The sequence below is a fragment of the Anomaloglossus baeobatrachus genome, chromosome 6 (assembly GCF_048569485.1).
Source record: "Anomaloglossus baeobatrachus isolate aAnoBae1 chromosome 6, aAnoBae1.hap1, whole genome shotgun sequence".
Classification (NCBI taxonomy): Eukaryota; Metazoa; Chordata; class Amphibia; order Anura; family Aromobatidae; genus Anomaloglossus; species Anomaloglossus baeobatrachus.
The window spans coordinates 86598577-86615670 of record NC_134358.1 but is presented as its reverse complement, the minus strand read 5'-3'; the positions used below and the strand labels follow the sequence as shown (position 1 = coordinate 86615670).

Genomic DNA, 17094 nt, shown 5'->3' with positions numbered 1-17094 from the left:
TGTGCCGTTACCCTGATGTCACACTACACAGCCATAGTCTGACTGGCCGAGCGCTTCCCTCTACAATGTCACCGTGCTGACCAGCGAGTTAGTGGCTCATACAGTGATCTTCTGCCTGTGTGTCACTATGTGCTGACTCAGCGCAATACACAGCAGCGCAGCACATCTGTGAGGAGCTGGGCTCCGGTTTGCATTGTGAATTTCCTGTGAGCCACTGCACTATCGTATGGTGCCGAGCTGCCACACAGGGAGAATCACAGCCCAGAGCAAAAAGGTCTCCTCACAGCAGATGTGTTGAGCTGCTCTCAACATTGGGGTTGCTTGAAATGAGCATTTAATGACAAATGCAGTGCTGTAATTACTTAAAGGGAATCTGTCACATGGGAAAATGCCCTTAATCTGCAGGTAAATAACATTCTGAACCTGCCCAGCACCTGCACATTAAACCCCACTGCTAGGAAGAAAAGGACTTTAATTCCCTCCTCTTCCAGCAGCTTCCGGGTTCAGTCAATGAGGCGGTGCCAGCGTGGGTTCAGTCACCGCTCTGTATATGGGGAGCGGCAGCTGTAACTGCGCACCCCACTGTATTGACTGACAGCCATTCATCATTAGAACCAGCTGTGCGGGGGGCTTGCCTATTGCCAACTCTCCCTCTACATAGAAGTGACAACCCGCACTGGCTCCATGACTGAAACCTGCACACTGCTGGACACTTCAGAACACTAACTTGCAAATTGACCTTATATCTACAGGTTAATAGTGTTGCTCCCTTTAATCATTCAAAATTGTGAACCAGCTGAAGTCTATGGATCCTTGAGGATCACAAGCAGCACTTGGATGGCATAATCAGTGTGCAATCTGCTCATTGCCTGTCATTAAAGGGAACCCGTCAGGTGCAATGTGCACCCAGAACCACGAGCAGTTATGGATGTATATTGCTAATCCCTGCCTAACCGTCCCTGCATCTGGTAGCATAGATAAAGAGATCTTTAGAAAAAGTATTTCTAAAGATCTTTTATTGTATGCTAATGAGCTCGGGGACTAGTCACCCGGGCGTTTCTTCCTTTGCTAGTCTGCCTACTAGCATGTAAGCACACCCTTGTGGGTGTGCTAACATGCTAATGAATGTGCAGCATCAGAGAATGATCTCACTCACCTCTCCGCTGCCATTGCCGCCCAACGCTGGATTGTGGCTCAGTGCGCATGACACCAGAGTTACGGTCATGAAGCCGTGTGTACGCGTCCCAACTTCAAACTGAAGTAGTGCAAATGACCGGAAGTCCGGGAACATGCGCTTTAAACCGAAATCCAGCGTCGGGGAGAGGTAAATGAGAGAATCCTCTGACGCCGCACATTCATTAGCATGTTAGCATGGCCACAGGGGCGTACTAAGTACATGATAATGGGGCCAACTAGCCAAGGGGAACTAAGGGTACCTTCACACTTTAGCGATGCAGCAGCGATCCGACCAGCGATCTGACCTGGTCAGGATCGCTGCTGCATCGCTACATGGTCGCTGGTGAGCTATCAAACAGGCAGATCTCACCAGCGACCAGTGAACAGCCCCCAGCCAGCAGCGACGTGCAAGCGACGCTGCGCTTGCACGGAGCCGCCGTCTGGAAGCTGCGGAGACTGGTAACTAAGGTAAACATCGGGTATGGTTACCCGATGTTTACATTAGTTACCAGTGTGAGCAGGGAGCAGGGAGCCGCGCACACTGAGCGCTGGCTCCTTGCTCTCCTAGCTGCTGTACACATCGGGTTAATTAACCCGATGTGTACAGCAGCTACATGTGCAGAGAGCCGGAGCCGGCAGCACAGGCAGCGTGAGAGCTGCGGAGGCTGGTAACTAAGGTAAATATCGGGTAACCACCTTGGTTACCCGATGTTTATCTTGGATACAGCTTACCTCAGCTGTCAGACGCCGGCTCCTGCTCCCTGCTCGCTTCATTTGTCGCTCTCTTGCTGTCACACACAGCGATCTGTGTGTCACAGCAGGAGAGCGGCTTTGAAGAAAACGAACCAGGGCTGTGTGTAACGAGCAGCGATCTCGCAGCAGGGGCCAGATCGCTGCTCATTGTCACACACAGCGAGATCGCTAATGAGGTCACTGCTGCGTCACAAAAAGCGTGACTCAGCAGCGATCTCGGCAGCGAGCTCGCTGTGTGTGAAGCACCCCTAACACCCAGGCGACTAGTCTCAGAGCTCATTAGTAAATGATAAAAGATCTTTAGAAATACTTTTTCTAAAGATCTCTTTATCTATGCTAGTGTATACAGAGACGGTTAAGCTGGGTTTACACACTGCAACATCTCAAACGACATCGCTGTAACGTCACCGGTTTTGTGACGCAATAGCGATGTTGTTTGCGATGTTGCAGTGTGTGAAACCTATCAGCGACCCGGCCCCTGCTGTGAAGTTGTAATCGTTACAAATCGTTCAGGACCATTCCTAGGTCCTTTGTTTCCCGCTGTGCAGCATGAAGTTTCAGTGTGTGAAGACTTTGCAGAGACTTTGTTAGCAACTTCCCTTTCAAAAGGCTGCTTATCAACGTCCCCAACAACCAGCTAGGTCGCTCTGCAGGTCCGGATCGCTGTTGAGTTGTTGGCCAGGTTTGCCTGTTTGACAGCTCACCAGCGACTCACCAGAGACTTAGGGAGGTCGCTATTGCGTCACCAAACCGGTGACGTTACAGCGATGTCCTTTGCGATGTTGCAGTGTGTAAACCCAGCTTTAGGCAGGGATTAGCAATATGCACTCAGAACTGCTCGTGGCTCTGGCTGCATATTGCACCTGCCAGGTTCCCTTTAACATTATGGATAGAAGAAGCTTTATTAAAAAAAAAAATCCCAATCTGTGAACAATCATTAACACTCTGATGGTAACAACTTCAGTGTTTACGCTACATGGGAACATGACCACTTCAATGAGTTGAAGTGAGGAACTTTTTTGTTTTTGTTGCATACAAGAAAAATGGACGCATTGACCAAAAATGACTGAAAATCAGATCCAGCACATTGATTGAAAAACAGTTCAGTTTTATTTCCCTAGGTGTGAATGATCCCTAACAATGAAAAACCGATCCGATTTTATTTGCACTGAATTTAGAGTTCAATTCCCAGAAATTTTCTTTGACCTGAGCAACAGAACACCATTATCTAACAGTAAAACAAAAACAACAAAGAAGCCTGACTGTCCCATGAGAAGTCAGCCAGAGTACACTCAGATCCTGTAAAAACACAACCCCTAAGGCTGCTTTCACACATCCGGTTTTAGCAGTGCGGCTCAATCCGGCTCAAAAACCTATGCAACAGATGCGGCGAAAAAAACTGATCCGTTGCATACGTTTTTCCATGCGGCCTGTTCGTTTTTCACTGATGCGGCTTGATACTGAGCATGCGCAGTGCAAAAAACCGCATTCGGCGGCCGGATGCGTTTTTTGCCGCAGGACGCCGCATCCGGCGTCCATAGGCTTGCATTGTAAATCGCGCTGGATCTGGCACGATGCGTTTTTTTTCGCCGCAGCAAAAACGTGCCAGGCAACGTTCCATCCGGCCGCCGCATGGGCTAAATATGCCGCATCCGGCAAAAACCGAACACAACGCAAGGCCATGCGACACAATACGGCGCTAATACAAGTCTATGCGGGAAAAAACGCAACCGGCGGCAAAAAAAGGTTGCGTTTTTTCTGCAGAGCGTCGTATTGTGCCGCTCAGCAAAAAAACGGATATGTGAAAGCAGCCTTATGCCAGAGGCTCAGCAGGTTATCTGGCAAGAGCTTTTCACCTCATCCCTCTAAATTATGGCAGCTGTAGAATATTGTGTAAAATAAATAAGCTGCAAGATGAACCAAAAAAATCCATCCATTAACATTTTTTAGGAAAGTGACCGTTTTTGGGTCTGTGTTTTTTGTTCTTTACTATATTTTTACTTTTTATAGCCATCACAGATTCCTAATACATGTATGAGTGATTACACACAGCAGCTAATCTGAGTGCACACAGCGGATGTCTGAAATACTAAGGGCCCGATTCATCAAAGCTTTTCCTCCAGAATTATGGCGTAAAAAGCTTTGAAAAGCCAAACCTTTTTGGTGCAACACGAGGCTGCTGTAAAGTTTTGCATCTTTTGGCGTTCTCACTCTGTTGGCGCTGGACCGCAATGGGGGGCATGGAAATCCCCGTTTGTCAAATTAATTTGCTACTTGACAAATCTCACTCCAGTCCCTGATTGGTGTAAAGATTTATGATGAGAAGCACGCCACATTTCAGAGGCTCCTGATTCATTATAAGGTGTGCACCTCCTAATGAATCAGTATCTGACTCCAGTATGCCCCTTCTGAAAAACACAAGTGTATTACAGATCATCTCAGACTCAAATAGACAGTGCAGCTAAGGTGCAGTTACTCATCATGAGGTCTACCAACATTAAAGAAGCTGTACTGTAGTGTAATTGTTTGAAAACAATTTTCATCTAAACTACAACCCCTGGCAAAAATTATGGAATCACCTGGCTCTCAGGATGTTCATTCAGTTGTTTTTACTTTTGTTTATAAAAAGCAGATCACAGACATGGCACAAAACTAAAGTCATTTCAAATGGCAACTTTCTGGCTTTAAGAAACACTGGAAAAAAAAATCATAACCTAATGTGCTAACCAGTAACTGTTACTTTTCAAAACCAAACAGAGGGGAAAAATATGTAATCGCTCAATTCTGAGGTAAAAATAATGGAATTGCCCTGTAAATTGTCATTCCCAAAACTAACACCTGCATCAAATAAGATCTGCTCGTTAGTCTGTATCTAAAAAGGAGTAATCACACATTGGAGAGCTGTTTCACCAAGTGGAATGACATGAATCATGACTCCAAGACCAGAGATGTCAATTGAAACAAAGGAGAGGATTATCATACTCTTAAAAGAGGGTAAATCACCACGCAATATTGCAAAAAATGTTGGTTCAGTCAGCTGTCTAAAATATGGACCAAATACAAACAACTTGATAAGGTTGTTAAAGGCAAACCTACTGTTAGACCAAGGAAGGCATCAAAGCATCAAGACAGGAAACTTTTAAAGCAATATGTGTCAAACAGGAAATACACAACAAAACAAACAAGGAACGAATGGGAGGAAACTGGAGTCAATGTCTGTGACCGAACTGTAAGAAACCACCTAAAGGAAATGGGATTTACATGCAGAAAAGCTAAACAAAAGCAATCATTAACACCTAAACAGAAAAAAACGAGGTTACAATGGGCTAAGGAAAAGCAATCGTGGACTGTGGATGACAGGATGAAAGTCCTGATCAGTGATGAATTGCCAATCTTCATTGGGCAAGTTGATGATGCTGGAACTTTTGCTTGTTGTTCCAATGAGATTTATAAAGATGACTGCCTGAAGAGAACATGTAAATTTCCACAGTCATTGATGACATGGGGCTGCATGTCAGGTAAAGGTACTGGGGAGATGGCTGTCATTACATCTAATATATAAAGGTGTGTGTGTGTGTGTGTGTGTGTGTGTATGTCTGGGATTGGCATCTGCACCGTTGCAGCTACAGCCATACAATTTTGCACACTCACACGTATGGACCCCGAGAGCGTCATAGGCTATGTTTTGAGGGGAAATTTTAACCCCGCGATTTAGTTATTTGCCAAAAAACCTGCCTCCATTAAAGCGAATGGAGCTGGGAGCCACAGTGCAGCCAGAACTTCAGAAGAATGCGCAGCCACGCCCTTATATGGAATGTTGGCGTGTCACAATGCAGCCAGGGAAAGAGACAGACACACAAAGAGACAGAGACAGAAACAGGGAGACAGACAGGGAAAGAGAGAGAGACAGATATATACAGAGGGGGAGACAGACAGAGAATATACAGAGGGGAAGACAGACAGAGAATGGGAGAGAAACAGACAGTTACTATCCCGGGCGTTAATACATTCAATTTATACATTCTATCCCGGGAATGTTAATACATTCTATTTTGTTAACAACAGTTATTAACCCGGGCGAAGCCGGGTAGTACAGCTAGTCTTCAATAAATGCCCAAGTTTACATTGAAATTTTGGACACTTTTCTTATTTCATCAGTTGAAAGGATGTTTGGAGATGATGAAATCCATTTATCAAGATGATAATGCATCCTGCCATAGAGCAAAAATTGTGAAATAATTCCTTGAAAGAAGACACATAAGGTCAATGACGTGGCCTGCAAATAGTCCAGATCTCAATCCAATTGAAAATCTTTGGTGGAAGTTGAAGAAAATGGTCCATGAGAAGGTTCCAAGTTGCAAAGCTGATCTGCCAACAGCAATCAGAGAAAGTTGGAGCCAGTTTGATGAAGAGTACTGTTTGTCACTCATTAAGTCCATGTCTCAGAGACTGTAAGCTGTTATAAAAGCCAGAGGTGGTGCAACAAAATACTAGTGATGTATTGGAGTGTTCTTTTGTTTGTTTTTCATGATTCCATAATTTTTACCTCGGAATTGAGTGATTCCATAATTTTTCTTCTTGTTTGGTCTTGAAAAGTAACCTGGCTAGCACATTATGTTTCCATTATTTATTTATTTATTTATTTATTTATTTTTAGTGTTTCTTAAAGCCAGAAAGTTGACATTTGAAATGACCTTAGCTTTGTGCCATGTCTGTGATCTGCTTTTTTTTTTTTTTTTAAACGTAAACTGCAGCATCCCTAGGGGTAATAGTATTCCTCAGGGCTCTTCTCCACTTGCGATTTCTATGTGCCAGTGCGATCAGATAGAAAATCGGATCGAACTCGCACCAGTGTTAATCAATGAGGCCGTGTCCTCTTGCTAAATCTTTTACGGCGCGTCTCGTGCTCTCGGTGAAATCGCAGCATGCTGCGATTTCAGAGTTTCAGCTCTCGCACCCTCATGCAATCCTATGGGAGCGAGAAAAAAAAAATCAGAATCCGGGTGACATGCGCATGTCATACAGATGGCATACGCATGTCACACGGATCCTTGACACTTCCATACCGCGTCAGACTGGCTACCGGAGGAATCTCCAGTAACACCAGTCCTGGCCGCGGTTTCATGCACTGAACTCTGGAGCTGTCACCTGAGCTCCAGAGTGCAGCCTGAACAGCGAGCGTTGAATGATTGATTCCCCGGCGATTGCTGTTCAGTTCATTACAGCTGCAGACAGACCGGGCTGATTTCTGGAGCTCAGGTGACGGATCCGGGGTTCAGTGCAGGTAACCGCGGCCAGGCCTGGTATTACTGGAGATTCCTCCGGTAGCCAGTCCTACGCTGCTTGCATAAACACTCACATAGCACTCGCATGTCATACGGATGCTATGTGAGGAAAAATACGCACACCGTACGCAGACCACACGCAGATCATAGACAGGACACTTGACTCACATTTCTAGCCGTGTGTCGCTGTGAATTTTTAAACACAAGTGGAAAAGAGCCCTCAAAGAAAGACTGTACTCCGCCTTGCGACCGTGGAAAGATCCAGACCAGATAAGATAGTGATTTTTTTTTTTTATTGTCGACACGTTTCTGAGAGCAATTTCTCCTTCAGGGCAAGAATATGATTTTTGCCCTAAAGGAAAAATTGCTCTCAGAAACACGTCGACAATAAAAATCACTATCTTATCTTGATCTTTCCACGGTCGCGCAGCGAGGTCCCGTCTGTTTCTTTAAGAAATATTAGACGTTTGAAATTAGTTTGTGACCAGAGCTCTGTAGTAATCTCAGACATTGCATGGTGAAATCTCTTCAACCTGTGGTTCACGCTAGAGACTTGGTCCATACAAACTTTTTCCTGTAAAGTAGCTACCGATTGATTCCTCTAGCACCGTTAGGGTATGTACCCACGATCTGGGTTCACGGTGCTGCGGCCTCTCTCTCTCTGTTCGCCCTGCGGAGAACGCTAGCGACAAACAATTGACATGCTGCAGCTCGCAAAGACACACAGCAGGTCAGTTTTCGCTGCAGGCCATACAAACCCATTCACTGTGCTCATACTGCACAACGCAGCGTTTTGGACACAGCTGAAGCATGCTGCGTCCATAACTCTGTGAACACTGATAATAGGCACGCACCCATTGAGATAAAGGCTTGTACAGGAAAATAGATCCAGTTGGATTTTCTTAAGGGGGGGGGGGGTTCAATGAGTGTTCACAAAAAAGGATATTTTCTTTTATTTTTTTTTTCGTTTTTTATTTGATTTTCTGATTTATAGGACAAACACACATGGATGTTATCAGTGCTGTTCATTTTACTATCTAATGGGTAGTAGAGGTTTGGAAAAATACATGTCACACTGATGGTGAAAATGAACACCCACCCCAAAACTTGACAATTGATCAGTTTATCTTGCGCGCAAATTGAGGACTGGGTAAGGATTAATGAGAACCTGTCACATGCTCAGTGTTTTAAAATTAAGTTTGAACCTCTCTGAGCGCCCCTGACTCTACAGCTGTTTTCCATTTTGCACTGTGTCGCTCCATTGCAAACATATTCGAATTTGTTCATTCTGAAGCGCAGTATGTGAAATCTCTGCTATACAGTCTAAGGGTGGCTTTGCACGTTGCAACACCGCACATGCGATGTCGGTGGGGTCAAATCGAAAGTGACGCACTTCCGGCGTCACTTTCGAGATCGTAGTGTGTAAATGCTAGATGATATGATTAACGAGTACAAAAGCGTCGTTATCGTATCATCGTTGCAGGCTCCGACTTTTTCATAATTATGCTGCAGCGACAGGTACGATGTAGTTCCTCGCTCCTGCGGCTGCACACATCGCTGTGTATAACGCCGCAGGAGCGAGGAACATCAGCTTACCTGCCGCCGGCGGCTATGTGGAAGGAAGGAGGTGGGCGGGATGTTTACATCCTGCTCATCTCCGCCCCTCCGCCGCTATTTGCCGCCTGCCGTGTGACGTCGCTATGACGCCGCACGACCCGCCCACTTAGGAAGGAGGCGGGTCACCGGCCAGAGCGATGGTCGCAGGGCAGGTGAGTGCATGTGAAGCTGGCGTAGCGATAATTTTCGCTACGCCAGCTATCACAAGATATTGTACCTGTGACGGGGGCGGGGACTATCGCGTGCGACATCGCAGCATCGGCTTGCGATGTCGCAACATGCAAAGGCCGCCTAAGGCTTGAGTCACACTTGTGTGTGACACACTGTAGGTTTGAATCACCCGGACTGGAATGTGCAACCTCATAGAAATAGAAGAGCGGGCGGCTGGTCCAAGCGATGCAATCCTCGTAGCAAAGGGACGTTCAAGTGTGACTCCAGCCTTATTAGTGATTTCTTTAGTCTTCCAGGTGAGCGTTCACCCCCTCTCCTAGACGCTGCTAATCACAGCTCAGCAGCAGTAGAGGAACCAGGAAAAATGTGGAGAGAAAACTGCACTGCTGTAAAGGAAGAAAATACACAAATCATCGAGTAATGAAAATGGGTGGTTTATTGCTACACATTTCAAAGTGTATCCTCACTTCTTCATCAGGAAATCCACAAATCCATATTTTTATCCCCCCCCCCCCTCGGTGGATTTCCTGATGAAGTGAGTATATACTGTACTTTGAAACGTGTGGAAATAAACCACCCATGTTTGTTACTCGCTGGTTTGGACTCTTTCTTCCTTTGCAGCAGCGCAGTTTTTTCTCCAGATTTTTATCTGGTTCCTGTACTTCTGCTTCACTCTTTTGGACGCGTGGATCCTGCAGTAGCTGTTCACGATCATTTACTGGTTGTGAGTTGCACAACCACACAAGGTGAGCGACCACCTTTTGTCATCTCTTCTACGTAAATTGGGTGAGACCCTATTGCGCTTTTTATCCACAGCTTTTTTCAGTCACAGCTCTGCAGCTGATCTAGCAGTTTAAGATGCTGCTGAGCTCTGAATGGCAGTGTCTGGGATGGAGGGGTGAAAGCAAATGCCCCCAGACAAGACTCTGTAGAAAGGCCTAGTTAAAGGGAACCAATCAGGATTTTTGTAGAAGCTAAAGCCAGTGCCAAACTGACACTATCAGGCTGATTCCTACATACCTCTTCAGACCATTAAAGAAAAATGTCCTTTAACGCAAGAAGGTTTTTTTGCAAAAATATTAAATGTATTTTATTCAATTCATCTAAACATTTATATAGACACATACACTGTTCTCAATCAATGTGATAAAATAACCCAGAAAAAAGGTTCCCACCCAAATTTCCATGCAATTAATCATTTTATATTATATACCGTATTTTTCGGACCATAAGACGCACTTTTCTTCCCCCAAATGTTGGAGGTGCGTCTTATGGTCTGACTAAAGGGTTGCGGCTGGGAATGAGGGTGCTGCGGTGGAGCGGGCCATTGGGGGCACGAGCAGGCTGTATCAGCCTGCCGTGACCACGTGGGCCCCCTCATTTCATATGCACGCCCATCCTCCCGCCCATCTCTCAGCGCTAAAGCTGTCACTGACAGGTGGGCGGGGTGATGGGCAGGGGGTGCACGGATAATTAACAGCCAGCCGTGATCACCCCTGGCAATACAGCCTGGAGTGATCATGTGCGGCTGTATTCACTGCCCCCCACGCATCATCATCAGCGCGGGGAGCAGTGAATAAGTACGGCATACTCACCGGACACTTCCGTGCAGCACCGCGATCTCCAGTCTGCCGGTCAGCTGATCTGTGTAGAAAGCAGTGAGCACAGCGATGACGTCATCGCTGTGCGCCGCTAGTCACGCAGCTCAGCTGACCGGCAGACTGGAGGAGATCGCATGCTGCACGGAAGTGACCGGTGATGGCTCCACACAGGTAAGCGGTGCTGCTGCCGCCACAGACAGAATGAGGAGCGATGCTGCATGGAGCGAGGAAAGGTGAGTATAAACGTTTTTTGTGTGATACAGGATACATGCTATATAGGAGCACGGGGCCATATAAGAGCACGGGGCCATATAGCAGGATGAGAGTATATTGCAGCATGGGGCCATATAGCAGGATGGGGGTATATAGCAGGATGAGGGCATATTCCAGGATGAGGGTATATAGCTGGATAGGGGTATATAGCAGGATGGCAGTATATAGCAGGATGGGGGGTATATAGCAGGATGAGGGCATATACCAGGATGGGGTACCTTAGCAGAGAATTTGGGGACATTACCCCCATAATAGTGTCAGCAGCAGATCCTCGCCCCATAACAGTGTGTCATGACCACATTTTTTGCTTACATTTTTTTTTTCCTATTTTCCGCCTCTAAAACCAGGGTCCGTCTTATGGTCCGGTGCGTCTTATAGTCTGAAAAATACGGTACATGTTACATACGCAAGACCCAATGGAGATCATACAAATCAAAGGAATACCTTCAAAATATCTTTCCTTAGATGTGAATTAGGTTTTAGGAAACGACACATTAAATACAAGGTTCCATCAAAGATAGAGTTAACTGTGAGAGTAAGAACTGAACCATGCATCCACTACTCTATCTCTCTATGCTAAGGAAAATGAAGTTTACAGGAATCACATCCCTAAATCCGCATGATTAATTTCCAAAGCGTTCTGTACTATCACATACTGTATATCAGGATTTGTGTGTACACCCCAGAAACCATAAAATCAATAAAGTGCATACAGGTAGTCCTCGGGTTACAATGGTCTCGAGTTACATCGTTTTGTGGTTACGACGCTTTATACGACGCTCTAGTCCAGTGCTGTACAGAGGAAAACGAGTCTTCTACACGCCATAACACCCTTCATTATGGCTCCCAAACATAAGCCAGACTCATCTGATACCGGCCCGAGTATCTCCAGCACCTTCTGCAGCTGCCTCCCAAGCTAAGTGTTTGCAGTACTGTACTGTTATTATGGTACAGTACTGTATGAACGTATAGTCCGACTTACATCGATATTCGGTTTACGATGACGCGTAAGAACGGATCAACGTCGTAAGTAGAGGACTACCTGTAATCCACACAAGGTTTGTGGAATGTCAGTAGAGCTCATTACAGGCACTGGGTATCTCTACACAGTAGTATCCAATATGTCCACGAATTAAAGATCCCGATAAGTTTACATGGAATCCCAGCATACATGACAGAACATAGTATCGATATTAGTTACCTGAGGAAGCCGCGAGTGTGAAATGCGCATCGTAGGCATAGGTGCCTCACCTGGAGACTGCAATATTGATTGATGGGTAACTAATATCGATACCATGTTCCTTAGTATAGTTAGACTAGTGTGAGGTCATACCCATGTGACCAGAAGGGGCGGGGCCTCAGCCAACAAAGCTGGATACCAGGTCACATAGGCATGTCCTCACACAGGTCCTTCAACAAAGGGAATCGTTTGTATAATTCTTACCATAGAGAACAGAGAGAAGGAGGAACAGGCAGGGGGGTGGGAATCCATATGAATACCCACCCATATATTTGCTGCGTTGCAAATGCCAATCAAGTAGCTGATGATTTTTTTAAAGTTTACTTTCTTGGATTTGAAAGCCTAAACATCTGAGCTGACAACTAATAGTATGTAGATAAGCAGCCTGATAGTGCCAGTAAAGCACTGGCTTTAGCTTATATACGAAAATCCTGATGATTGGTGCGCTTTAAATTATACTGTATAGCAGATTTCATATTCTGTGCTCCAGAGGGGACTAATGAGTAAAATGAGCGAACCTTTTGGCGGTTCGGTTCACTGGCAGCAAAAAAACCGAACCTCTACGTGACCGAACCTGGCCTGAGGAAGTTTGGAATCAATGATTGGCAGTTTGAGTCTCCGCCCACATACAGCCAGTCATAAGCAGATCACTTCCGAGGGAGGGCGGTCATTTTCAATTTTTTCTTCTTCTTTTTTTTTTTTCTTTTCTTGATGCACACTACACCTGATCACGCTGTTGTTACCCCCAGTGAGCCACCCAAAGGCTGTGCGCACGTAGCGTTTGTCGCTGCAGAAAGAGTCCGTAATGAAAAAAAAAAAGCAGATTCCATGCGCTCTGAGAAGCCCCTCCAATAGACAGTGGGGGATGCATGCAGAGTGCAGGAAAGAAGTGACATGTCACTTCTTAGAACGCACACTTTGGGCAGCAGCCGAAGCGCTGCGCTCTAATACGCCACATGCGCACGTCTCCTGCATAATCTTCATAGATTATGCTGGGGACGCAGGACGCATGCAGTTACGCTGCGGTGCAGATCACAGCGTAACTGCATGCAAATACGCAACGTGCGCACATAGCTAAACACTGCAAGCGGCTTGCACTGGGCTGAGCACCAAGCGTAGCTGAGCACAGCGATGCTCATTCGCGATAAGTTCACAGTTAAAGCATTCGAACTCCGAACCTGAGCCCTGTGTTTTTTTAGTTGGTGTTTGGTTCGAAAACCAAACCTCAGGGTCGCTCATCTCTCTACTAACACGAAAAAAAAAAGCTGCAGAATCAGGTGATCTAAGGGATTTTGCCAAGGCATTTAACTCTATTTTTGAATAAGTGACAGGTCCTCTTTAAAGAAAAGCCTGCAATTCAAAAATTGTTATGTAGCAAGTTGAACTGTTGGAAAGTGACCTGTAAGTGAGCTACTGTAGATTGTGCAATAAGTAAGAAGTGTTCTGTTTTTGTAACTGTTTTCCTGTATTTCCTTTGTTACAGGCACTAAAAATAAGTAAATAACCAGTGACCTGGATCTGTAAGTATTGAACATGGAACGCACAAACCACGAAGGAGAAGTATTTAAGTTTGTGTTTTTCAAGGCAGGCAGGTGGAAACCAAGATATGAGATTGCCACACTAATATCATCAGTGTATGACAACCGTGTATGAGTTAGTATGTCAGGATTTTCCCTTAGGGGAAGGCCGGAATAGTGATGCAGTCTGCGCTATACTTGCTGCTTTGGAAAGATGACAGCCTAAATCTCCTTCAAATATACTATATTTTTGGACTAAAGTATGCACCTCACCTAAGATGCATGCACACAGCAGAGAAAAGGATGTATATTTTTCTTAAGGCCCAGTCACACACAACGACTTACCAGCGATCCCGAAAACGATGCGACCTGATAGGGATCGCTGGTAAGTCGATAGTAAGTGTGATAGTCATAAAGAAAAAAGGTTAATATTAATAGGGGTGCCCAAACTTTTTCATATAACAATTTGGGTTTTTGCAACAGCTATTTCAGTTTCATATATCTAATAACTGATGGCCTGAGTAATATTTCTGGATTGAAATGAGGTTTATTGTACTAACAGAAAATGTGCAATCCGCATTTAAACAAAATTTGACCGGTGCAAAAGTATCGCCACTCTTATCAATTTCTTGATTTGAACACTCCTAACTACTTACTGACTTACTAAAGCACTAAATTGGTTTTGTAACCTCATGGAGCTTTGAACTTCATAGGCAGATGTATCCAATCATGAGAAAAGGTATTTAAGGTGGCCACTTGCAAGTTGTTCTCCTATTTGAATCTCCTATGAAGAGTGGCATCATGGGCTCCTCAAAACAACTCTCAAATGATCTGAAAACAAAGATTATTCAACATAGTTGTTCAGGGGAAGGATACAAAAAGTTGTCTCAGAGATTTAAACTGTGAGTTTCCACTGTGAGGAACATAGTAAGGAAATGGAAGAACACAGGTACAGTTCTTGTTAAGCCCAGAAGTGGCAGGCCAAGAAAAATATCAGAAAGGCAGAGAAGAAAGGTGAGAACAGTCAAGGACAATCTACAGACCACCTCCAAAGACCTGCAGCATCATCTTGCTGCAGATGGTGTCAATGTGCATCGGTCAACAATACAGCGCACTTTGCACAAGGAGAAGCTGTATGGGAGAGTGATGCGAAAGAAGCAATTTCTGCAAGCACGCCACAAACAGAGTCGCATGAGGTATGCAAAAGCACATTTGGACAAGCCAGTTACATTTTGGAAGAAGGTCCTGTGGACTGATGAAACAAAGATTGAGTTGTTTGGTCATACAAAAAGGCGTTCTGCATGGAGGCAAGAAAAGCACTTGCTACCCACAGTAAAATTTGGTGGAGGTTCCATCATGCTTTGGGGCTGTGTGGCTAATGCCGGCATCGGGAATCTTGTTAAAGTTGAGGGTCGCTTGGATTCAACTCAGTATCAGCAGATTCTTCACAATAATGTGCAAGAATCAGTGACGAAGTTGAAGTTACGCAGGGGATGGATATTTCAGCAAGACAATGATCCCAAACACCGCTCCAAATCTACTCAGGCATTCATGCAGAGGAACAATCCCAGACCTGAATATCATTTAACATCTGTGGGATGATTTGAAGCGTGCTGTCCATGCTCGGCAACCATCAATCTTAACTGAACTGGAATTGTTTTGTAAACAGGAATGGTCAAATATACCTTCATCCAGGATCCAGGAACTCATTAAAAGCTAAAGGAAGCGACTAGAGGCTGTGATTTTCTTTTTCGCTCCTAATTGGGAGACCCAGACAATTGGGTGTATAGCTACTGCCTCCGGAGGCCGCACAAAGTACTACACTTAAAAGTGTAAGGCCCCTCCCCTTCTGGCTATACACCCCCCCCGTGGGAGCACGGGTCCCTCAGTTTTTGCTTTGTGCGAAGGAGGTTAGACACGCACGCATAGCTCCACTGTTTAGTCAGCAGCAGCTGCTGACTATGTCGGATGGAAGAAAAGAGGGCCCATACAGGGCCCCCAGCATGCTCCCTTCTCACCCCACTTTCTGTCGGTGGTGCTTGTTAAGGTTGAGGTACCCATTGCGGGTACGGAGGCTGGAGCCCACATGCTGATTCCTTCCCCATCCCCATTAGGGCTCTGGGCGAAGTGGGATTTTACCGGTCTCCAGGCACTGAGACCGTGCTCCATCCGCAGCCCCTGGAGAAGCCGCTGGATATGGAGCTGAGTATCGTCAGGGACATGGCCCTGCTCCGTCAAGGTACTCTGTGTCCCCGTGCATACGCGCGCACACCGCAGCATTGCTGGGTGTGTTAGTGCGCCGGGGACAACAGCGCTGCTGCGCTTGTGCCATTTCCTCACTTCAGCTTAGCTGAGTGGGTAGACTCAGGGAGAACGGTCGCGCCGGCCGCTGGGACTGCGACGCGGCTGGGACTTGTGGTGCGCCGGGGACTTCCGCGCTGACCGTGCATATATCACGGCCGCGCTTATTACTACAGTCCCCGGCTTTTGCGGCCTAGTTCGTTCGTTCCCGCCTCCGCACCTGCCAGTCAGGAGGAGGGCGGGACGCTGTACAGAGCATCAGCGCTGAGGGCTGGAGTCGTTTTTACATACTCCAGCCCTCACACCAGGCACAGTAGGACGCAGTTTCCCGCACTTTGTTTGTGGCACGCCCACGGTCCGCCCCTCTTCACAGAACGCCGGCAGCCATTCCTGCCTGCACGCTGAGCTGCAGAGGGGAGACGGGGAGACCCAGACACGGGATTCTACGGCCTCATACCCGCTGTTCAGCGGGCGGTAAGCAGCCTCAAGGGCTCACCCCCACTTGTGCCGTTTGTATACTGAGTATTTAGTGTTTGCAAATACTTTGCACTGTACAGTCGCTGGTGGTTTTCTGCTATATACCCTCCTAGATTACAAGGAGGCAACAGCATGTCGTCCGCAAAACGCAAGGGTGCCAAGGCACAGACATTATATGCTGCCTGTACCGCATGTGGGGCTGCTCTACCGGCAGGTTCCACTGACCCCCATTGTGTGCAGTGCTCGGCCCCTGTGCAACTTGCACAGCCGGGGCCTCTGCTGGACGTGACCCAGGGTGTACCACCTGTGAATGCTGTCCAGGTGACAGGAACGGAGTTTGCAGCTTTTGCTGACAGATTGTCTATGACCATGTCAAAGATTCTTGAAACATTGCAGTCTAGACCAGTAACTCAGACCATGGACACTGTGGCATCACTGCTCCCTGGTCCCCCTCAGCTGGAACACTTCCAAGCTCCGGGGGTGTCACATGCACCCCAGGGTGACGATTCTGACTCGGACGACAGTCCCAGACAACCTAAGCGGGCTCGTTATGAGGGGCCCTCAACTTCGTCTCACTGGTCAGGATCCCAGCGGGACGAATCTATGGGTGATGAGGCGGATGTAACTGATCAAGATTCTGATCCTGGGACCGCTCTCAATCTGGATACACCGGATGGTGACGC

At 46.4% G+C, this 17094-nt stretch overlaps 1 protein-coding gene across 1 annotated transcript in view; it reads left to right on the top strand.

Annotated features, from left to right (window-relative positions):
- LOC142317098 (RNA-binding protein 12B-like) overlaps positions 1-14014 on the top strand; it is a 74056-nt gene extending 60042 nt beyond the window's left edge. Inside the window, exon 4 of the mRNA XM_075353086.1 lies at positions 13600-14014. The gene's annotated coding sequence lies outside the window, so the exon portion shown is untranslated. The remainder of the gene's footprint in view (positions 1-13599) is intronic.
- The last annotated feature ends 3080 nt before the right edge of the window (positions 14015-17094 follow it).